Source organism: Boleophthalmus pectinirostris, unplaced genomic scaffold (assembly GCF_026225935.1).
Source record: "Boleophthalmus pectinirostris isolate CB_2022bp ecotype Guang Dong unplaced genomic scaffold, ASM2622593v1 HiC_scaffold_20, whole genome shotgun sequence".
NCBI lineage: Eukaryota > Metazoa > Chordata > Actinopteri > Gobiiformes > Gobiidae > Boleophthalmus > Boleophthalmus pectinirostris.
In genome coordinates, this window is record NW_026571153.1 from 28,233,530 (window position 1) to 28,258,811 (window position 25,282).

The window sequence follows — 25,282 nt, forward strand, 5'->3', positions numbered from 1 at the left end:
TGAGTTCAGGTTCAGATTCGGCCAGTTGGCTTTGTGTAGTGCGCAGACTCGGGTCATTCTGGCGCTCGGTGTTGAAGTTGTGTTTAGTCCCAGTGCTTCATTAAACCAAAGCCTGGCTCCTGTGCTTCGTCCGAGTTAAGAGTTTTCTCTCAGGTCTGGTCATTATTTCATCCTCTGTGTTGAGTCACAGCCACAGACTGTGTTCTATAGAAGTCTGTGGTCACGCCATGGACTATGGAGACAATGTGCTGCACTGAGAAAGTGCACGCGCACAAGTTTCAAATGTATAATATTGTAGAGAATAATGAGTGGAATAAACAGCCCTTCTCTGTGTTTTGGTGAATCTCTGCTTAAATGCACAAATCTGAAAGTAATTATTTTATATCAGTGGATTTGCTGATGATTTCCTGGTCAAACGCTTCCTCAGACTCTGTTCACTTCTGCTCCTCTTCATGAGTGTCACTTTTTCCTGTGTCTCCACTACTTTGCTTAGTGCTTACAGGATGGTCAGAGCTGCCGTAGAGAGAGGCAAAGCTTAGGACGAGTTTCATAAATCCCGCGGTTGGCGTAAAGAGCACCTACACAAGGGTCTGTGCGTAAATGAGCTTTATAAATGAGGCCCCTGGAATTCTGTTTTGTTTCATTCACACATGTTTGAGAAACTCTTTATAATTTGTCTGTCTACATCTCCAAAGCTCTAAACGCTCTGTTCCACCTTGTGATGTCATGTAGTGGTAGTTTTCAAGTTCACAATTATCTTTTATATTTTGTTCAGTGGAGATTGGCAATTCCAAGTTTGAAATCATCCAAATGATTCCAGTGAAGGTTTATGGAGTTTAAAAACACAGTGGAACAGTTCCTCTATCACCACATGACATCAGAAGGTGGAACAGAGTGTTTTCTGTTTAAGAGAAAAACCTAACCTTCATATGCAGGTTTTGTGTGTTAAACATGTGTGAAGCAAACAAAACACAACTCCAGGTCTGTGATGAAGAAACTACATTAGAACATAAAATGACATAATATGGGCCTTTTAATGCGTACATAATGTTGCCATGGTAACATTCCTCCATAGACATCATGCTGTTTTTATTTCTGGTGCTAACATGACTGTATGTTTGTCTCTTTCACAGATGCATTTGCAATTGTGATGGGCGTCTTTCTGCTTATAGTGATCATATGTCTGGTCGTTCTGGTGGTTACCTGGCCCAGAAGCAGTATGTTTTTCTTTGTACCATTTTCTTTTTTTGTGTGTGTTCATTTATCACATACAAAAACATATGAAGCAATAATACAACAAAAATAAATAAATAAATATTTGGATGCAATTGGAAATGGTGACTTATGCAAAATAATTATCTTAGACCTATAACTCTTACATCTGCCTTAGATTTTGTGCATGCAAGGCAGAGTTTTAACGTTCTGGAATTTTCCGGGCGGGTAGTGATTACACATGGGTGGGTCAGGACTAAATCAGGATTAAACTAGGACTACAACCCAAAACATGCTACACAGGTCTCCAGGAAGAACAGTTGATAGCCAAGGTGTTAAATACATTAAATCAATGAACCTGTCTAGGGACGACAGGTGGAAATGAGCACTGATGCTACAACCTGATGTACAAGCGTCTCTCCTGTTAAGGTTCATGTAAAAATTGTGCACTGTCCCTGTCTCATTAAATAAATAAAATACATAAACTACACCAGGACTAATCTTAGACTTAAGAGAGAGAGAAAACCCCCAAGCGAGAGACAAAGCGCGATCGAGCGACAACTGCACTAACCTCTGTGAGCGCGGAGACCTGCTCCGGACCTTTCGCCTGCAGTCACCTGACAGTCTACGCGGGTGCACCTCCAGTCCCGACAGTGAGTCCTGGTTCAGTCCTAGTTTAATCCTCCTGGTTCTGCCCTGGAATCAGTCCTAGGTTAGTCCTGGGTCAGTCCTGGTTTAGTCCTGGTTTAGTCTGTGGCGTGTGCGGCGTAAAAGTGCGGCATCTCAATCAATGTTTCTACTGCTCAGTAAATAAAGATTGTGGAGTGATGACCATTGTGTCGCGTTTGTGAATTCGTATTTGTACTGAAGAAAGCGTAATTGATTCATTTCATTTTGTGATTGTAATTCTTGAAGTCTAATTTTTCAATTTTCTGATGGATGCTTCAGTTAGAATGTTTTTAATCTGTGTGTGATTTATCATAGACACGGGTGAGTAACAGGTAGAATGTTAAGGTTAAGGTGCAGGTTTAACTTTGATAAAATCTCGGGTTAACGGGTGGGTGCGGTGCTGAACTCTGTGGGTGCAGGCGGGTGAAGGTCTCCAAAAACAGACCTGTGCAGGACTCTGATGCAAGGTAAAGACAGATGATTAGGTGCGCTGTATCTTTTCTGGTGAAGGGTGTGCCACCTGCTGGTCTCCATGTTATTGTTACTGCCTTTAAGGTTCCACTGTATGGCATTAAACTCTGATAAGTATTAACCACAGATACTGACATGTGCACTTTAAACATTATCAGTCATAACTGTTTCATTCTTTAGTTTACGCAGTGATCTTTATTTTATTTTATTTTTTACAGAAGACAGAAGAGAGACTGCTGATGAAGAAAAATCTGTACGAACCAACAATTTATCTGATAAATCTTTGAAATCATTCAGTGTGCTCATGTAAGGTGTCAGGAGAGTAGCTTTAAAATAAACAGCTGTCACTGCAGTGAGCAATGAATGAAAAACATAGTGTGTTCTATTGTTACAACTGTAAGCCATTTTTTCTGTTTCTCTGTTCAGAGAAGCCCCCAGCCTCAGTCTCTGGAGATGGAGCCTTTGGTAAGAAGTTGAAGAGGACATTTAATACTTTTACTCAATACTTTTTCATCGATTTATGTCACTCTCAAGACAAAAAAAAAAAAAATAATATATATATATATATATATATATATATATATATATATATATAACGTATATATATATACATGTTTTAGATCGCCACACACCAGATTGAAATGTGCAGCACTTGGAACACTTCTGCATATTATCAACACATTATCAACACATTGTGAGTGCATTATCATAACCAGGGGTGTAGTGAGTGTGGTACATGGGGGTACAACATCCACCCACTTCTCCCGACATGAGATATAAAAAATAACAAATATAAAATAGCTACAACTTAAATGTCAAACCGGAGCAACGGTGAAAACAACCTGCATAGACTCATGAAATCTGCACTACTGTTCTATAATGACCTGAGACATGAGGGACCAGGACTGAACCAGGACTAAACCAGATCTAAACCAGGTCTAAACCAGGACTAAACCAGGACTGACTCAGTGTTGGGACGGACCCAGAGGTGCTCCCACGTAGCTGGTCGGGTAACCGTGGGCAAAAGTATCGGTGCAGAGCTCCATGCTTCACGGAGCTAAGTGCACCTGCAGCCCGATCGCGTTTTGTGGACACCCTGCTCCATGGACTTGGGGTTCTCTCTCTCACTCTCAAGTCCAAGATTAGTCCTGGTTTAAACCTGTTTCAGACCTGGTTTAGTCCTGATTCAGTCTTGGTTTTGATACTAAAATAAGATGAAGTATGTCTGTCGGTAAACCTCATCTTTTCATCTTTTTTATTATTATTCGTTTGTATTTTCGTTGTAGAGAGAGTCTGATCCGGTTCAAACAGAGCAGGAAGGTTCTCAAACAAGATGGCGTTTATCTTTGGTAAGAGTCTAACCAGAGATCTAAAAGTCTCCAATAATAGATATTTTCAATGATGTGAAAAGATTTGAATTATAATGACAACATGTTCTTTATGTTTTAGGAACACTGCCACGGTCGCTGCCTTTACGCTTTGCCTGTGAGCCAGGTGGTCTTAATTTATCAAACGGTAATGATTTTTAAATCTTATTTTTAAAGACTTCATCACAATACAAACATATATCACTATTAATTCTGATACCACAATAATAATTAAAAAAACAAACACTTTTTTTATGGTTTGGGTGTTTTCTGCGACTTATACTCCGGTGCGACTTATATATTAACTCTTTCCCCCATGAAGACGACATTTGACGACCCCCCCTGAACCCTTAATGACGACTTTTGACACCTCCGCCGTATCACTAAAGACGAGATTTGACGACCTTTAGAAACGGCTCGGTTTTTCACATGTAAACAGAGACTGTGATAGGTGGGGGCCACTACAACCCACACTAGACTGACCAATAGGATTCAAGGATATGTTTTCGCCGATTTTTTCTGAAGTTAATCGAAATAGTGACGATGGTAGCTTCCGGAAAAAACACAACACGAAACACGTGCAATGGAAAGATCGCGGCGCTGCGGCGCACAGTTTTAGAAATAATGAGGAGTGGACGTATTTTATGGATAAGTTTAGAGAAAGTGACTTTTATAGATTTCAAAGTGATGATGTTGAAGTTGATTATAAAGTGGAAAACAGCGATAGCGACGGACTTTCGGGGAGAAGATGAGAATGTCGCTGATGCGTCTGTGTGGAGTCCTGCGATGTCCGAACAAACTATCTGAGCTTTATACTCGATTATGAACCAAAATTGCCCTGAAATCTGGATGTTGCCCAGGCCAGTGCTTTAAAATATTTCAGTCTTTTTTTCCAAGATGCGATGTATAACAGAATCGCTACAGAAAAAACGCTTATGCGGAGCTCTGCGCACGAGAAAATAGCCAAGATGACAAATACTGGACACCCACTGACGGGGAAGAGTTTTATTATTATATTATTATTAATAATAATAAATAAATAGTTGAATAAGCTAAATGAGTTGAATAAGTTAAATGGAAAAAAATTAATTGGGTGCACACAGGTGTACAAACAGGTAAAAACAGGTGTACACTTGGCTATACTGTATCTGGTGATATGAAATCTGTTTAAATACTTTGACAAAGTATATTTTTTTATTTTTTTTATGAATATAGTACTCAGAACATGCAGATATCAGATGCTGAATGTAGTTTTTTGTTTTCGAGTTTGCACCTGACCAGGTAAACTCTCATTTTCAGTGAGCTGTTATGCACCTATAAATGAGTTGAATCACATTTAAACATCCATAAATGAATAGTTCAGAGTCTAAGGTTTCCAGAGATACAAATATGTCTGTGTTACAATTAAGTTCATGAGTGTAAAAATCATTTATAATCACTCGTGGAAGTCTGTTTTCTTTTATGCAATTATGCTCTATGGGCAGAACTAGTAACATATGTATGGGTTGTTCCTAGTAGGCGTCCAGGGGGGAAAGAGTTAAAAGGCTCTAGTCTTGTGTGTGAGTATCTGCTGCTCCTCTTACTCCTGTACCACTGTCACGTCACTCTACGGCACATGTCTCCTGAAGAAAAAGTCGCTGTCCTGCTGCAAGTTGTTTAGTCAGGCTGGAGCCAACTAGTGCCTCCACTCAATTTCATTTCTCTCCAGCACTAGGTCAGCAATCAAAATATAATAGACAGTTCGCAAAACCCCGGAAGTGGAAGTTCGGGCACCAGTCAATCAGCGAAGAGCCATACATTCAGTGTTGTCAATGATTCCCGAGATCGAGGATTTAAAGCCGGAACAAAGAGAATGTTTGGTTCATTTCATCAAGGGGAAAGACGTTATTGTATTTCTTCCTACGGGATTTGGGAAAAGCTTAATATACCCGTTAGCCCCGTTAGCATTGCATTACATACGTCACAACCAAATAGTAGCTAGTTAAATGATAAAAAGTACTCACCTAACATCGAGCGAACTAAATCCAAGGCTGCAATTTCAGACGGTTTGTACAATTTGAAATGAAATAAAAAGAAGTAAAACTGGCTGAATCAGGCTAGCAAGTAGTGAAATATGCAAAACGCCAAAAACGCGGCAGAAAGAAAGTTTGGAGTGAGCGAGAAACCTGTGAGGGACTGGTGGAAAGCGAGGATAGAGAACACAGTTTCACGACAACTGGGAGGATGCATCATGCAACTTTTCTGAAGTCACAGGATGGATCAACAAAGTCTGGACTTCAGTGACACCGAAACCATCCTGTCGGGATTCAGAAAGGCCCGAATAATTCTAGGAAGCGGCGCTCTGTTTACCTCCGGAGGTTGAGGAATTGTTCAGAAGTGACAGGATGAAGAATTGAATGGATTTAGTGATTTGGAGTGAGATGGAGAGTTTGGTAAACTTGTTCTGTTCTGTTGTTTATGCTGTAGTTATGTGAAGAACTGTCCATATGTGACATTAACAAATCTGTGTATCATTTGTTCATTCGTTTTTCAATATAAAAACAAAAATAAGAAAACAAAAAAACAACAGTTTTCTTTATTTTTTGTCTCCAAAACCAAAATGAAAAAAAAAGAAAAGAAATTATAACGATTAATTCTTTTCAATTTCCGATTTTGTGTTTAAATGAATAATGGAAAAAACGGATAACGATTCTATGACCTAAACTGGATACTAGACTTTTTTTTTTTTTTTTTAATATACACAGATATACAATCATGACAAGGACAAAAACAATACAGTTACATTACACATACATATATACACATACCTGTACATTCATACATTACATATACACATTACATATATGGGTGTGTGTGTGTGTGCATATACACGCACACACATACATGTATACATATACATGTATATACATGTGTGCATATATATACACATACACGTATATATATATGTGCTCTTCTACTTGTTCTGATACAGCTAAACATCATTCTAAAGACATTAAGGAAAGATTCATTTTTGTCCTGTGAATGTGTTTTTTAGTATCAATACCTGCTCAAATCAGTATTTAGTTCTGATACTAGCTTCATCAGCATCAGATTTTTGGTACATTTGACAAACCTACAATGTACAGAATGATCCTTACATTTTTGAGCAGTGTATTTAAGTAACACTTTGAAAACACATCAGATGTTTTTTTCACTCTGAGATCTGATGTGTTTGCTAAGTGTTCTTTTCATTTTCTGAGCAGTGTCACTTGTTCTTTCAGATTGCTGATGTAATAGGAAACCAAGACATCTGCTACTACAACTTCCTGTGCCATCATCCAGTGGGACGTCTGAGGTGAGGAAAGTTGAAGGAAACTGTACCAGATTTTGAAAAACAGCACTCGTTTATGGTTCTGTAATTTTGGCGCAAAACATTTTATCAGTTTATGTCCAGATTAAACCCATCTATCACGAGGGAGACAAGCAGGTTGCAGTCCAGATCTGTGGAGAGTCGCCCCTATTCACAGAAGGAATGATTGTATTTTTGGGCACTAGAAACCCCTGTAATGAATAAATACTATATGTAAAAGTTTAAAGTCATACCATGGAACATTCCAGGCAAAGCAGGTGGCAAACTCTCCACTACAAATGTTACACAGTGTACCTTTAACTTGATGGGGTAAAACCACATGTAAAAGAAGAGTATAGTTTACACCAAGAAGAAATTTGTGAATAAAAGGTGAAAAATCTGTTGAAAATCACAGGAAGCAACAGTTCTGTTTTAGAGAGAATAGATTAGTATTATACTGTATACTGAAGACCTCATATCATTTTATTTGTCAAAATAATCATTTATGTGCAGATTAGAGCTTTTTTGGCCTGACCAGGCCGGGTATTCTGCTGAAATGAGCTTTCGCAGTTTAAATACAGTCAGTTCACGTTGCCATGACGAAATAAGCGACCTTTCGTTTTTCCATTTACAGTTGTATAGGTCCAAGAAAGCCAAAGCCTGACCCTGACCTCACCAGTTTGACAACATGTTTCTTTGGATTAGAGACACAGGTTTGATGCTGTTTGCACACGGTGATCAGACTTTATTAGCCAGGCTGGCACCGCCTAGTGCTTCTGCTCAATTTCATTTCTCTCCAGCGACTCGAGCGGTCAGGAATCAAAATACACTAGATGGTTTGCAAAAAAAACCCCAGAAGAGCGAGTTCGGGCACCAGCCAATCAGTGAAGAGTCATATATTCAATGTCGGCAACGATTCCCGAAATTGATGATTTAAAGCCAGAACAAAGAGAATGTTTGGTGAATTTTATCAAGATGTTATTGTTCTTCTTCCTACAGGATTTGGGAAAAGCTTAATATAACATTTGGCCCTGTCAGTGATGCTTTACATTCGTCATGACCAAACAGTAGTAATTAGTTAAATAAAAAAAAGTACCCGCCTACCATCAGGTGAATGAATTCTAACTCTGCGAAGTGAAACCGGCTGATAAATCAGGCTAAGACTTTATTTATTTATTTAAGACCTTAGTTATGTCAAATCTAAACTCATTCATGTGAATCTGCGTCGTTCATTTGGACAATTTAGCCATTAATTCACTAGCTAGGACCACGCCAACGACAACATAGTGCGAAGTAGTTTATTGATAATGTACAAAGTGAGGCAAAGATGGCTGGGTTGAGACTATGGGTGGGGGCTCCGTCTCAATCTCAATTGCCCAGCCGGAACGGGACCCCCCTTGTAGGGGTCTTATGACTGAAAGACAAAATAGGGATGGGAGGGTGGGTCGAGTCGCCGAGACAAACTGGGATGATGGGAAAGGTGCTCATATAGGCTGCTGGGAAATTAGAGGCGTGGTCAGGTGAGTTGTGGTTCGCCGGTGAGAGGAGAGGGCGGCTGAGGCGTGGTCCTGCTCCTGAATCTCAGTTAATCGTATTAACTACATATAATGTCACCATTACATCACCAATCACCATTATTCACTCATTTAGATTAATTTGATTTGAGCTCATTTCCACAGGCCCATATCTTAATCAATCTTAATCAAATAAGACTCTCCTATAGAAGAGAAAGAAATGACTGGAAACACTTAAATCTTTATATTAAATAGCTTTACGTATATAATATTTAATGATTTTTATTTTATGATATTAGCATTAAATATTATATATTTAACACTAATATCATTAACTAAATATCACCGACCACAGTGTGAATTTCCAACTATAATAGTAATATTTTATTTATACAGTGCCTTTCTAAACAAAGTTACAACATGGAAAAAAAATAAAATGCGATGTAATGAAAATGATAATGATAAAATCAAATATTAAATCCAAACTATTCAATCATCTAGTTACTCCACTTACTTTCACTTCTCAGCTCTTTCAACAATATCCTGAGTAATTTGGGCTATGTGCTGTTGGGGTTGGTCTTCCTCGTTACTGTGCGCATCAGAGAAGTCAAGCACAAGCGAGCTCTGGACCCACAAGCGAGCTCTGGCCCACAAGGACACCAACGCTTTGGTAAGAAAACACTGGAAGTTTCATTTTCACCATCAAAAGTATGATTTTCTTATTTTAAAGGGATATTGATAGTTTGCATCTGATGTCACCAACATTCCCTGGGGGTGGGGGGCAGACAAGGACCATCGCCAAAGCGATTAACAAGTTAAAAACAAATGAACTGAGCATTTGAATGGGAAGAGGTCCTCAGAATGTGGAACATTACAGGAAGGCATTAGCATCTCCATGGAGACAGTAATGTTTTTTTCTTGCAGGAGTTTGGTATCCACAAATGCTGTGGCATGTTCTACGCCATGGGTGCAGCTCTTATAACGCAGGGTTTCCTCAGTGCCTGTTACCACGTCTGTCCCAACGCCAACAACTTTCAGTTTGGTAAGACTTTCCTGGCTCTGGTTCTCTGTGCAGTAGGACTGGAATGGAAGGAGCTGAAAGAAAACGCACACTACATTTTCTTTAACAGAAATATCCTAATGTTATATCAGAATAACACTGAGCGACAGTAGCTCAGTGGTTACAGTAGTGGTTCCCCAAACAAAAGGGCAGAGGATTGATTCCCATTCGTGTCCTTAGGCAATACACTTGGTTGTTGGTGCAGATGGGCTGTCTCCAGGGCAATAGTTACAATAGTTGTATGTAATAATTAGCTCTAATCTTGAGCAAAGGTCCTGAAAAAAAGCTAAAACATGACTTAGTAGAGCCATCTCAAACTCTGATTTTCATAGGGCCTGGCACAAAAAACAGAACATGTCAGAACATGACAAAAACAGGATGTTGGCCATACTGGACCAAATCTGGAAACAACAAGCTCACACCATCTCCTCCCATGTGCAATTAAACATTTCCACTTACATTTTGAATATGACCTTGAATTTGGTCATAGTGAATTTTCAACTGAATTGCAAAGTTTTTAGCTGAACATAATGATATGACGGGCATGCTTTTTGCCATACTAAACAAAAAAGCCAATGAGGACATACTTCTATTTGTAACTGTGTTGCCATGGCAACATTCATTTGAAATACATGTCACAGAAATACATGGATTTTGGTTAACTGGGATGAAAAACATGTGTTTGTCATAGAACCCTGAAATTTGGTCCACATATTCCCCATATCACACTGAACAAAAAACCCAATGAGGACATAACTCTATCTCCAACCATGCAGGTGTGACACTGTCAGAAACGGTCTCATTGGAATGAATGGGGCAGTAACATATATATGCTGATTTTGGTGGAGGAAGGTGTTTGTGATGCCGGAGACATTTACACAGACAGTCGTAAATGAAGAAAAGAAAACATTTCTTAAGTCTTTTTTATCTTTTTTTTTTTTTTTAATGATTCACACCATGCTGAATTCTCCATTTCCATTGAACATGTGTTTGTTGTATTGGTCAGCTGATCCTCTCCTTGTGTTTGCAGACACGTCCTTCATGTACATCATCGCTGGGCTCTGCATGTTTAAATTGTACCAGAACAGACACACAAACATCAGTTCCCGAGCCCACAGTTTGTACTGCTGCCTCGCTGTGGTCGTCTACCTGTCTGTGATCGGAGTCAGTACACCAGTACACAGCTGCTGGGTTCCAGATGGCATCACAACATTCACTCCTTAACCAACACAGATAAATAATATATATTTACATTACCAGTCAAAAGTTTTAGAACACCCAATTTTTTCCAGTTATTTATTGCAATTCAAGTCATGCAAGTTTAATGAAGAGCTTGAAATGATACAAAGGTAAAAACTGAACAGTCAGGAAAAAAGAACAAGATGGTAAACTTGAAAACCTGGAGTGTCCAGCAGCACAGTGTCCAGACTTAAACCCCATGGAGCTGGTTTGGGATGAACTGGACAGAAGAGTGAAGCAACCGACAAGTGCCACACATTTATGGAAACTTCTGCAACAGACTTGGGAAGAATTTTCTTGAACAATATTTGATTTCTGTTGTAAAAAGAACGAGCTGCGAGTGTGTTCAGCTGTTCTATCTGACAAAGGTGGACACACACATCAATCAAAAGTTTAGAATATGTTTTGGTCAACAGGAAACAGAAAAACTGGAAAAAGTGTGGTGTTCTAAAACTTTTGACTGGTAGTGTATATATCAGGAGCCTATGATCAATATGATACTATGATTTTCAACCAAAATGTGAGAGTGACTAATTAAAAAAACTGCTTGCGACTGTAATTTTAAGTGCGAGAGACTTGTTTAACTGCACAAATCACGTCTGTCAGATGTGTAAAAATAAAACTCAGATTAAAGTCTAATTTGAGTGACAGAGCTTCAGATAGAGCAGTGCAAACAGCATCACACTCCTAGGGAAATACTGATTGGTTGTGATGTAGGTTGTGATGTCATCTGCATAACCTCTGTTACAACAGTCGTACATCAGGTACATCGTATGGACTCATTCTAATTTTACTGCTTTACATTTGCAGGTTAAGGAACATGACAGTTTAGGGTTTTGGATTGTTTTCTCAATCATTCACATTTTGTCCTTTCTTCTGACTGCACTGCTCTTTGGCTCATGGAAAGGTATAATATACATTTCATATCTGTGGTGTGCTCAAAATTATGAAAACTTAGATATTATGATGTTATATTATGCAAAATCATTTTTTGGAGCTTTCTACCATGTTATACTCGTACTGTTATACTTATATTGTTCCCTCATCAAAAACATGCCTAAAGAGGTTTAGATATCATCCATGCATGTTTGAGTAATCTAGCGATCTCTCCTGGGCCCTATTTGAATTCTCCTTACGAGCCCACAAGCCTACACTAGTATCACCCACGCTCCCACATGACAATTCTCCATAAATATGCAAAAACATGATACAAACTGTGCACAGTGACTTCACAAACCTGATTCGATGTGCAGTAGTTTCAATAGTGGGACACACGCTGATTGTGTTGCAGTAGTGCTCTGAAGGGGGAGTGACTTAATGCAAGGAATAAATGGGAAAACACTCTGTTCCACCTTGTGATGTCATGTAGTAATACAAGAAGTGCTCACTGTGTTTTTATACTCCACACATCTTCACTATAATCATCTTGATGATTTCAGCCCTGGAGTTCCAATCTCTACTGAACTAAAGGTAACAGGAGCTTGAAAATGACAGCTTCATGACATCACAAAGTGGAATAGAGCATTTTGAGTTTAAGTGATTTAGACAGACAATTAATAAAAGTATTACCGTATTTTTGGACTACAAGTTGCTCTGAAGTATAAGTCGCACCAGCCAAAAAATTTGTAATGAAGAAGGAAAAAAACATACCATATTTTCCGGGCTTTTAGACGCGCTCTTAAGCCTCCAACCCCATCAAAAGACGATGGCGTGCCTTGCAATCCAGAGTGCCCTATACACGAATCCACTCGGATGACCCAGCACGACTTCAGTAAACTATAAAGCCGCACCACCCACAGAACACACAAACACACATGGAGCAGACAGCGACCACACAGCCAAAAACACCCACAGACACACTCATCACTCCACGCCAACGAGGAACGGAAAACGGAGGAACGAACCGAAAAAGCGAGTGCAATGTGCCACTTCTAGACACGACTGAACAACTGAGTCACTGCGAACACGCCGACAATCCATTGGTCCCAGACAGCACCCTCCCTACACGCCACAACTGAACAAAGCCCAGAGTCACCGTGAACGAACAAACAAACAAAACCACTCACCCATCACACTGTTGTGTTTCCTTTAAAGTTTTATTTGTGAAAAAAGGTCAAAAATAGACCATTTAATGACAGAGTGTCTTATAATCCAGAGCGCCTAATAGCCCATAAAATACGGTATATAAGGGTGCTTTCACACCAACAGTATTTGGTGCGCACCAAATGGTCCATTTGAACCAAAAGTGGTTAGTTCAGTTCATTTGCGTTTGTGTGAAAGCGTCAATCGGACTCGGACCCGAACCAAATCAAGCGGACCGAGACCTCAAAAAAGAGGTGGTCTCGGTTCACTTGAATCCGCACCAAATGACCAACTTTGGTGCGGTTCCTCTGGTGCTGGAACTGACATTTCCTGTTGAAAGTCAAGTTCTAGTAATAACAATAGAAGAGAGAACAACAGACTGTTAATGTCACATATGAACAGTTCTTCAGATAAACTATAACATAAACAACAGAACAAGTTTACCAAACTCTCCATCTCACTCCAAATCACTAAATCCATTCAATTCTTCATCCTCGGTGTCACTTCTGAACAACTCGGCCTCGACCTCCGGAGGTAAACAGAGCGCCGCTTCCTCTTCTGTGTTCGCTGTCATCATCCTCAGCATCAGTGGGTGCGAAGCGTTTTCTGCTACGTCAAATGCACCATAGGTGTATCTGCCGTGTCATTGTTTTAACAGCTTCAGTTCGCTGTCAAGTGGAAGAGTGGCAGAAATATACTACAATTTGTTAAAAAAAATGCCAAATTAATCTAAAAACACTTTGGCGACATATACAAGGTATATACACATCACTCGTAGAAGGTAGAAAGATCTGAAAAGTTGATTTTGCATGAGATGGGCCCTTTAACCTGCACTCATGTCTGTTTTGTTTGTATATTTACACAGATTGGATAAGATTGTTCAAAGGCCTCGTGCGCATTGTACGTTTTTCAAATATTTAAATCAACCTATTAATTCCCCATTAAAGGTGCATTGTGTAACTTTTCTGGTGGAGGGTCCATCAAATGCTTTTCTCCATGGAGATGTTTTTACTTGATCTGGTTTGATCTCCATGAAGATAAAAAGGTCTAATACTGTACCATAAAACATTCCAAACACAGTTACAGGTCAGATCTGTGAAGAGGCAACCCCACTAACGGTCAGAATGTCTGTTTTCTAGATATTTTTGAGCTATAAAACCATATAACTGAATAAATGTAAGGAAATGCTGTTTAAAGTCATACTGTGGAACATTTCAGACAGAGCAATGAGATAGAAACAAGCAGGTGACAGACCGCCAACCAAAATGTTACACAGTGCACCTTTAACAATAATCATGTTGCTTTTAATGAAATGGACTCTTTATCTCTTTTAGGATCGACTGATTTTTGTTCTCCTTGTGTTGGGGAATGTTATCAACGTGTGTCTGTAAGTACATTTCTTTTTATAAATCTCATTTTGAAGGCAAGACAAGTTTATTTGTATAACACCAGTTATACACAAAGTAGTGCAAAGTGCTTTACACAATAAGAAATGCATTCAAATCACAGGATTAAACCAGGATTAAACCAGGTCTATTCCAGGACTACACCAAGACTACACCAGGACTTAAACTAGGACTAAACCAAGACTAAACCAAGACCAAACCAGGACCAAACCAGGACTAAAGCAAGACTAAGGGTTCTTTCACACCGACAGCAGTTGGTGCACAACAAACGTTACAGTTGAACCAAAAGCTCTTAGCCGGGTTTGTTTTCGCTGGTTTAAAAGCTTCAATCGTACTCGGACTCTGACTAACTCAAGCGGACTGAGACCTCAAAAAAGAGGTATAGGAACTTGTTTCTATGGATACATCATTGCTCTGCCTAGAATATTCCCCAATGTGACATTAAACAGCTCTAAATTACATACTGACTACTTCTCATAGACTGTTAAAAAGAAGTGGACTAAGCAAGTGTGACGTCACCCATAGTGTTCAGTACTGCTCAAAAAGCTCGTGATGCTCACGGCTACAGGAGCAAATCTGGAGCCAGGCTCTATGTTATCAATAGGATTTTTTGACAGGTGAAATAGCGAGAAAAAAAAAAAAAAAACTGACCAAAATGAATGTAAGTCAACTAAAGCCAGAGTCAGAAGGAGCCGGAAGAGCCTCCTGCCACACTTCCTATTTGGCACGCGACAGCTACAGCGTTACATATACATGCTCATACATACAGTCTATGCTACTACTACTACTTACATACTGAATACTTAGAATACTTTTACAGTTGTGCATTTAAATACTACTACTACTACTACTAATAATAATAATAATGCATCAGTTTATACAGTGCTTTTCTGGACACTCAAAGACACTTTACAGTTCATTATTCAGTCACTCCACACTTGGTGATGGTAAATTACTATTGCAGCCACAGCTGTCCTGGGACAGACTCACAGAAGTGAGGCTGCCAATCTGCACCATCGGCCCCTCTGACCACCACCATCACTCACGCACACTCCACTTTCATACTAGGCAATGTGGGTGAAGTGTCTTGCCTAAGGACACAATGACAGTTTTTGTGACTGGCGCTGCACTGTGGCTCCTGATTTTCCCAGTGTCTCCCATTCAAGTACTGACCAGCTGAGCTTCTGAGATCTGACAAGATTAGGCTTTGACAAGCCGGTATGGCCACAAATGATAGTGTAAAGACAACTTAATTTCCTATCACTCTTTGGAAAAGTTAAAACTCACACATCCATACACCAATGTTTTCAGTGTTCCTGTAGTTGCATGTGCAGTTATACATTATACAGATACACAGTTTACACAAGACAAGGCGAGATATGAGATTGGGCCCACGACAACAAGACAAGATGGGATTTTAACATAATTCCTAATATATACATTTCACAATTCAGTTTCCAGTTTTTTCATATTGTTGTTTCCATTCTAATACTTTCTGGAACTTTAAGAGATGTAACTCACCAATACTTAACCCTCACAAGGTCATTTTTCTCATGCGTGCAAGATCTTGTGGAAGTTTTGTCTCACAAGATCTTGTATTCCTTTGATTTTTAGAAAAGTAACTGTACTCTGAAAACCGTCAAATGAAAACCTAACTGTACCTGAATACAGCTACTCCAAGTTTATATTCAGAACACATATTCTCGCTTCATGTATTCAGTTACGTCCCTTTTCTGGTGGAGATGTTATTGGTTTGTTTGGAATGTTTCACAGTATGGTGTTAAACTTTTCTATCTTCATGGAGAACCAGCCAGGCTAAATTACAGGTCAGATCTGTGGAAAAGCAACCCTGCTCCCAGTCAGAATGCTTGTTTTTCTAGGTATTTTTGAGCTCTAAAACCAACTCTAATTGAATAAATGTAAGATAGAGCTGTTTAATGTCATGCTCTGGAACCTTCCAAACAGAGCAGGTGACCGACTCCCAACCAGAAAGTTACACAGTGCACCTTTAAGTCATGAGACAAACAAAAAGTGTGTTGTGTTTTTCTGCCTGTTTTCACAGAGCTCTCTATGGACTCATTAAGAGACCAGAAGACTTCAGCTCACACGTGTTGGCCATCGCCATCTGTAACCTGCTCATGTACCTCGCCTATTACATCATCATGAAGGTAACTGTCATTTTGAATGCTATGGGGACAGTCTGTATGAAATCAGCCATTTTCAAGGAATCTCCCCTATGAGCCATCTCAGATTTGGTTGAAACATTTTCAAAAATTTTCTAAAATCACCAAATGAAAGAATCTCAAATTTTAGCTCAATCCCTTGAGTCATTCTTGATTTATGACCCATTGAAATTTTGGGGCCATGCTCACTTTTTCTGAAGCTTTAATTTATAAGCATGTTTGAGAGACCAGAACTTCATCAAAAATAAAACTAGGAAGCTGACAATTTGTATTGTTATAGATTCTTGGTCATAGATTCTGAATCTGTTGTCAAATCTCCAATTGTCTTCCCTTATAACAAGCAAATAGTGTTTAAGTCTATTAAAGGTAACTGAACCTTTCTGCAGGTAGAGAAGTGCCTAAGCTCCACCAAAAATGACCCGTGAGACTCATTTTCAAGAATTCTATTTGAAATGAAGGAAGTTAATAGTAGATGTTTTTATTACTTTAAACTAATCAGAATATGCCAAAGTTTCTCTGGTAAAAATTTGATCGGCAACCAAATGTGAGATTTTAGGAGCCCACAGCGCCCCCCTTAATAGAGATACCCAATATTTGACAACAGATTCAGAATCTATCTATAATCTACCAAGAATCTACAATAATACACATTTTCAACTTCCTAGCTCTATTTTTGATGAAGTTCTGGTCTCTCAAACATGATTATAAATTAAGGCTTCAGAAAAAGTGAGCATGGCCCTAAAATTTCAAAGGGCCATAACTCAGGAACGGCTCATGGAATTGAGCTAAAATTTGAGATTCTTTCATTTGGTGATTTTAGAAATTAAACTAGAAAAGCACTCAGAGAGCGCAGACCTCCGCCAAGGACTACAGTCTCCCTCATATTAATTGTGTTTTCCATAAATATTTGTCTCGTATCTTTCAATTTGGAATATGAAAGAGGATCCCATTGTCCATCCCTGAGTCAAATTTCATGGGGTTTGGTCAATAATTAACCGAGATATTGAGAAACAAAATTTTTGGCCCCATTTACCACAATTTTAACAAAAATTTCAAAGTGATCCAGAATCCAGGATTTCTTCCGGATCACCCCCAAAATGAAATCAGTTCTTCCTTTTCACATTTCCAACAAATCCTGAAAATTTCATCAAAATCGGTCCATAACTTTCTGAGTTATGTTGCTAACAGACAAACAAACAAACAAACAAACAAACAAACGCCGGCAAAAACATAACCTCCTTGGCGGAGGTAAAAAAAAAAAAAGTAACCAAATCTGAGACGGCTCATAGGGGAGGGCGGTTGATTTCATATGGACAGACCCTATGGTCTATGGCAGATTTCTGGTGACACTTTAATTTAAGGAGCACATATTCATTTGACCAGAAATACAAATGAAAAAAAAAAAAAATAAAAATGTTTTCATACAAAACACACCGCAAACACATATCAACAACTTTTTGGACATAAATGTTTAATTTAGGGCCTTAGCTATAAAACGGCAAAATATCAAGGCTGTAAGTAAACTCAAAATATCATTATTGCCTCAAAACAAAACAAAAAACAAAAACAAAAAGTGCAAAGGCCCCATGACTTTCCTGGTCCAGGGCTCAGAGTCACATCATTTTCTGCATTTCCATGGACTTTATTACATTTGGATTTGTACATTTTGACTGAAATAAACCTGAAATAGCAAGAGATGCACAATTGCACAGACCAAGATGTGAAATTTGCCATTTATTTGAGAAATAAGTGCACTTAGAGCGACTTTTTCAATTGTTATGAACACAGACACTCAGAGCATCGACCATTTTGATTCACTGCACTCTTTGGCAAAGTTTGGACCAATCAAAATGGATGGAGGGTATGAGTTTGGTGAAAAACAAACTTCCTAATGGACACTCTTTTTCCAGAATTCCAGAAATATGCTTGCAAAAAAAAAAAAAAAAAAAACTTTCTATCTGTTATGGTTGGAAAGTTCTACACAGTTCTATAAAGCATATTCCCAGGCATTGTATATGATACCGTTGGTCTGAAAGGGTTAATGGCAAAAAAAAAAAAACAGTCCCTGACAAAAGTCTTGTCGCTTATCCATTTTGTAGAAACAAAAGCTTATAACCTGACTTTAAATTAATCAGTTGGTTTTAGAAATGTCTCATATGAAGCTAAAACCCTCCCAAATTATGCTCAATATACTAAAATAAATTTGCTTCACTGAAGAAAGATTGATCATTTAATGAACACAGAAAGGTCAGATTTTGGCAAGACAAAAGTTTTGTCGCCTACAGAAAATTGAACCAATAATTTACTTCAAATACAAAAATATGTTTCATAACGTCAGTGAATGAAGTAGTGGTGCTGTGAGATCCATATTTAATATCTTGTATGACGTCCATGAGCTTGAAGGACGCATCCATGCAGTTCAACAATGATTCATACAATTTGTTGATGAAGTCATCAGGAATAGCAAAGAAAGCGTCTTACATGCCTCCCAGAGTTCATCAAGATTCTTTGGTTTTGCCTTCCGTGCTTCCTCTTTCATTCTACCCCAGAGACATGCTCAATGATGTTCATGTCTGGTGACTGGGCTGGCCAGTCCTGGAGCACCTTGACCTTCTTCACCTTGAGAAACTTTGATGTAGAGATAGAAGTATGTGATGGAGCACCATCCTGCTGCAAAATTTGACCCCTTTTATGGTTGGGAATGTAAGAGGAGCTAATACTTCTTGATATTTTAGACTATTGATATTGTCTTCCACCCTGCAAATGTCTCGCACACCCCCATACTGGATGGAACACAGACCAGGATTTTTCTGCCCCCAAACTTAACTGTTTTCTGGGTGAATCTTGGATCCATGTGGCTCCAGTAGGTCTCCTGCAATATTTGCGGTGGCTGTGATGTAAATCAACCGAGGATTCATATGAGAAATCCACCTTCTGCCACTTTTCCAGTGTCCATCCTTTTAAGCAGGCTGTGGGCCTTGGCAAATGCCACACAGTTTTTTTAATTGCCTTTTGTTTAGTGCTGGTTTCTGTGCACTGATTCGACCATGGAGGCCATTTGGAGACAGAATTCTACAAACTGTTGTGGTTGACACAGGGACTTGAGGTGACCAGGCCTGGTGGAGTCTGCTGCAGTGGAAAAGGGGCTGGCCTTGGATTTTCCAAACAACAAACAGTCCTCCCGAGCAGTTGTCTTGCGGGGTCTGCTGGACCTGGGCTTGTCAAAAACATCTCCAGTCATTTCAGATCTTTTTCTTATTCTTTGTACTTGACGCTGAGACACATTGAAGGTGTCACCACCTCAGCAGTGGATCTGGTCTTCAGCCTCTTGATAATTAACGCTTTGGTCTCAGGGTGGATCTTAGGCATGTTGTCAGAGGTCAAGTTGCAGTTGATGTGAAGGTCTGGTGTGCTGGGGTTCTTTTTATACACACCCACTAATTGATTGATCAGTAACTGATCACAGGTGAGGCTGTAATCTAGGATTGGGTGCATCATATGACAAGACGACAAGACGTTTGTCTTGCCAAAATCTGACCTTTCTGTGTTCATTAAATGATCAATCTTTCTTCAGTGAAGCAAATTTATTTTAGTATATTGAGCATAATTTGGGAGGGTTTTAGCTTCATATGAGACATTTCTAAAACCAATCGATTAATTTAAAGTCAGGTTATAAGCTTTTGTTTCTACAAAATGGATAAGTGACAAGACTTTTGTCAGGGACTGTAGTAACATCTTAATACTGCAAATGTGGGCTTACGCAAAAATACATTGAAAGTACTTTATAAATACTAACCTTGATGTAACTGAACACTTATTATGCATTTTACCATTAGTTAGCTATTAGGTGGTCCCTAAAGTGTTACCAAAATTTCCCTGAGGGCCAGAACATTTCCACATTGCAAAACTGGGGTTGTATTGTTTGTGTATTTTCAGTTGTGGTTTAGAGAGAGGATCACCCGGCTGGCCATCCTCTGCATCATCTTCACTGCGATCGTTTGGGGCTTCGCGCTGTACTTTTTCTTCCAGAGTCGCAGCACATGGCAGGTCAGTTTCTCACCTGCAATTTTTTTTAATGTTTAGTATTAAAAGGTGCATTGTGTAACTTTTCATCAAATGCTTTTCTCCATGGGGATGTTATTGCTTTGTCTGTAATTTTTCACAGTATGGCATTAGACTAGAGGTCTGCGCGGGACAGAACTTTCAGTCCTGCTCCCACACTGTGCAGTCCCGCTCCTGCCCGCTCCCGCAAAGAATTGTAATTTTCAGTCCCGCTCCCGCCCACATCTGCGATATTTTGTACCGCTCCCGCCTGCAAGTTCAGGAGGATGGGAACCTTTGCTGTTTTAAACTCTATCAGACACGGAGAAGCGAAAGGAACTGGGCTGAGGCGCGGTGGGTGGTCCGGCAGCATGGTTAAGTCCTGGCTAAATCCTGTTTTAATCCAGTTTTAGTCCAGGTTTTAGACCTGTTTTTAGACCTGTTTTAGCCCTGGTTTAGTTCTGGTTTAGTAGCGCAGCTGCACGATGTACAGGAGAACTGTCCACGCGGTATACGGAACGGGAGGAGGGACTGTCCTGCGCGGCGTACGGGGAGACTGTCCGCGCGGTGTACGGGGAGACTGTCTGCGCGGTGTACAGGACGGGACGGGGACTGTTTGCGTGGCGTACGTGACGAGGGGAGACTGTCTGCGAGTGGCGTACGGGGGAGACTGTCTGCGTGGCGTACAGGACGAGACGGGGACTGTCTGCGTGGCGTATGGGATGGGGGGGGGGACACCAAACCATGAACACCAAACCAGACCAAGTTACAGGTCAGATCTGAGAGGCAGGTTTTTCTAGGTATTTGAGAAGTAAAACCACCTTTAATTGACTGGGGATCCATATTTTAAAAGTCACAAACCTTCGTGTCCTAAGTCAATAGACATTATTCATAAATAATGTGTGGCTGTTTCTCTATGGCCACATGGAAAGCAACTGTGTAAGAGACGAGTTGGGCTTTGTCATTTAATGTGACATTTTTCTATAGAACGTTTGCTGATGTTTTAATCTCCTTTGCTTTTCTTTCAAAGAAATCTAAGGGTCTGTCGGCCAAATCGGGGTGTAGCGTTTCTAAATGTCTCATAAGTTTAGTTGGCTTCAAACTCTCGTTTGCCAGTTTTTCATTGCAGATGATTCACATTGGCCTTGCATCCTGGTTAGGACCAGTGCAATTTATAAAGCCATAATTCCAAAAATAGTCTTTGTTCTGGAGGATGATTCCTGCTCAACAGCATCAATGCCAGCCTCATTTCCATCTGTATTTTCAGTGCTAACAACACTCGTACAGCTTCATTGAGGATTGGCTCCTGATTTATCACCTTCTTTTTGGACAACCAAGCAAACATTTCTCAACTTTAGCTGCAGGACACTCGTTCAGGGCAGATAGGATTCACTGACTCACTAGCTCCCTCATGTTTCAGAACTGTATATTGCAGACCGACATGCAGATCGTGACAAGGCAACCCCAAAAAATCTTCTTTAAAGTGCCTTTGCCAGGTTGGACAACTACTTTCAATAAAAACACACTACAGCCTCCACCATGAACACACCATGTCATAATAAATGGTACCAAACCAAAAGTCTGTCTCCTGCCACTCCCTCCTAGAGCCAAATTCTAGTCTTGTGGTCAAAAGCCCATACGACTACTCTAATACCCTGTAATTACCGTGTACCATCGTATTTATATTATATCCAGTGACACAGGTGTAAAATGTTTTATGTTGAAAATTTGACTTCCTGTTTGGAAATCACAACATCACGCCAGGGAATTCTATAACTGTTCCCAAGCAATCTGCTTATATTTATTCAATTTTCCATTTGAATTTTATTCAATTTTTCCTCTAATGTACACAGAAATTAATATTTGATTAATAAATATGTAAGAAAATGTCAACAAAATAAATGTGTTAACTTTGAAAGTGTGTCTTGTGTGTAAATTGTTTCGAACTTTTGGGTAGAATTCTCCCTGGTGTGATCTATCTAAAATAGAACTCTGTACTTCCTGAAATGTAACTTTTTTTTTTTTTTTATTCAACTTTTCTTTGCAAATTGCTTCTAAAAGTATAATTTACACTTACAACTGGTTTTATTCTACCAAATTACATAAAAATGGAGAATCATTAATGCATCTCTTGTTTCCCGTTCAGAAAACTGCAGCAGAGTCTCGGGAACATAACAGAGAGTGCACCCTGTTTTCTTTCTTTGACAGTCATGACGTCTGGCACTTCCTGTCCTCCGTCTCCATGTTTGGATCTTTTCTGGTATGAACTTTCAAAACACTCCATGGAGATAGAGAGGTTTAGGTTTTCGAGTTATATAGTTCACCTTCATGTTATATTGTGGAGCCCTGTTTTCTTCTTTTTTGTGTACTACTACCAAGTTTTAGCCTTGAAAGGCACAAATACTTCTTCCTTCACTACATTACATTACATTACAGAACTGGATTTTAGCACATTTAATTTGAGTTAATGTGCCAACTTCGAACAAATGTTGCACACATGTGCTCTATGTGACTTGAAAATGAAATGCATTTTCTGTCCTAGTATCATGAGCTGCACTGTCAGTTGTGTCTAATGTATCTTACTGTTTGTTTGTTGTGTCTGATGAGGAGACACGGGAGTATTTGTTTAAATTTAATGTTTTAAAGTTGGCTCAGTTTGTGTTGAAAGCCTGGGATGTTCATAAGAGGACACTTTATGTTTGATGTGTGATCTGTCTGCTTATTGTTTCATGTGTCTTATATGTCCATGTGGGCTGGGCACCAACTAAATGGTGCATGACACTAAATAAGTAAATTCAACTAAACTAAACTAGTTTTGCTCCTGTCTCTGTATTTTTACTGAAAAAGGTGCATTGTGTAACTTTTCTGGTGGAGGGTCCCTCAGATGCTTTTCTATTTGCTTCATTTGGAATGTGATGTAATCTAAATGTTCCCTTTCTTCTCTGTCTTTTCCTCTAGGTCCTGCTGACCATTGACGACGGCCTTGACACTGTCCAAAGAAAAGATATCACCATTTTCTGAAGTGATCTCATTTGAAACACTTTGGAATGCTCCAAAGTTCTTCCTCGCTTATCTTATGCATTCTGAGCATCCTGATTATTCACCAGGATGAGTTTATAAGCGCTTTTAACAACAACTAGCATGCTAACTGCTCGCTTCTGGATCATCTGACATTAAAACGCTTCATAATTAGATACAGACAGAACACAGCAGACTTATTTTGACCTCAAGAGCTGCTTATACAATATATCTGTACTGAGACCAGACAAATTTTGCTCAAATACATGGGAGAAAATCAGGTAGAGACTATTTAAACAATGCTGTGGATTATCTTCCCAATCACTGCCGTCTTGTTTGTTAAAGGTCCCATATTACGCAAAAGTGACTTTAAGATTTAAGTCATGTTCTAATGTTGTTACCACTTTGATCACAGACCTGGAGTTGTGTTTTGTTTCATTCACACATGTTTGAGTAACACTTTATTATTAGTCTGTCTACATCTCCAAAGCTCAAAATGCTCTGTTCCACCTTGTGATGTCATCAAGTGATAGTTTTAACAACTACATTTTACCTTCAGATCAGTAGAGATTGGCAATAGGCGAGTTTCATTGTTGACAAAAGCGTGCGTTGCATGCTGGGAATTATTTTGGTCGGCGGCAAGAAACACTAATTCAACATGACGGACGGAGCGAGAAAGCACGTAAAGGGTATTGATCCCGGTTATTTATCCACTCTAACGGCAGAGGACCCAAGACCATTTGACCAGAAATTGGTCATAAGCATCGATGGAGCCAAATCACCCTTTTCAACCCCCGACAAAAGGTGGAACAAACTAAATTTCTGGTCAGAATCACCAACTACCTGGACAAATATTCACTTTGGCGATATCCACAATGACTTGGTGGAAACTCCTGGGCCATTCACAGCAGAAAAGATGAAAACCTCCAAGAGTCTCGATGTGTTGTTGAACTTGTTGGAGTCCACAGTTTGTTAGGATCTTCTACGTTTGCTCTGCGAATGTTTGAAAGTCATTTAATTCACCATTGAGGATTCTTTTCACTCAGAATACGAAAAAGACATTTTCCTTCTTCCGTGCTTCTATTTGTGCATCCGATAATGCAGCAGGAATTTACCATTATCAGGGATAAATACGTGAGGTTACACACTGTGTTTGACCGCTACCGTGTTTCTTGCCTCCGACCAAAATATTTCCCAGCATGCAACGCGGGCTTTTAATAACAATGACATCATCTGAAACTCGCCTATTCCAGGTGTGAAATTATCCAAATGATTATCTGTTGGATTCTGGTTCCTGATTGGTGGGGCTTGTCTCCGCCCACCTCACCTGCAGCCACTCCCCTTATTTAAGGGGAAACCTAAAACCTATTCAAGGCGCTGGCGTTTGTGACCTGTCTGTGTCTCTTTTGGTGTCAGCACTTTGTTTGTACAAGTACATGTCTGACTTTGTGTGTGTTGAGACACTCAGTTTAATTTAGTTCTGTTTTGTGCCTTTTGTTTTGTCACTCGATCCTGTTAGTGGGTTTATGTGGTTTTAGTTTGGGGCATTTGTGATTTAGTTTTGTTCTGTGTCCTGTTAGGCGTGTTCTATAAAAAATTACTAGACTCAATCAATTTAAATAAAAAAATGTATTCCCCTGCCAATACAATTCTAATACAGAGCTCTGGGTCAAATCGCTGTCCCTCATGGCC

At 39.5% G+C, this 25,282-nt stretch overlaps 1 pseudogene; it reads left to right on the forward strand.

Annotated features, from left to right (window-relative positions):
• The window catches only part of LOC110156374 (SID1 transmembrane family member 2-like), a 32,088-nt pseudogene extending 7,709 nt beyond the window's left edge, over positions 1 to 24,379 (forward strand).
• The last annotated feature ends 903 nt before the right edge of the window (positions 24,380 to 25,282 follow it).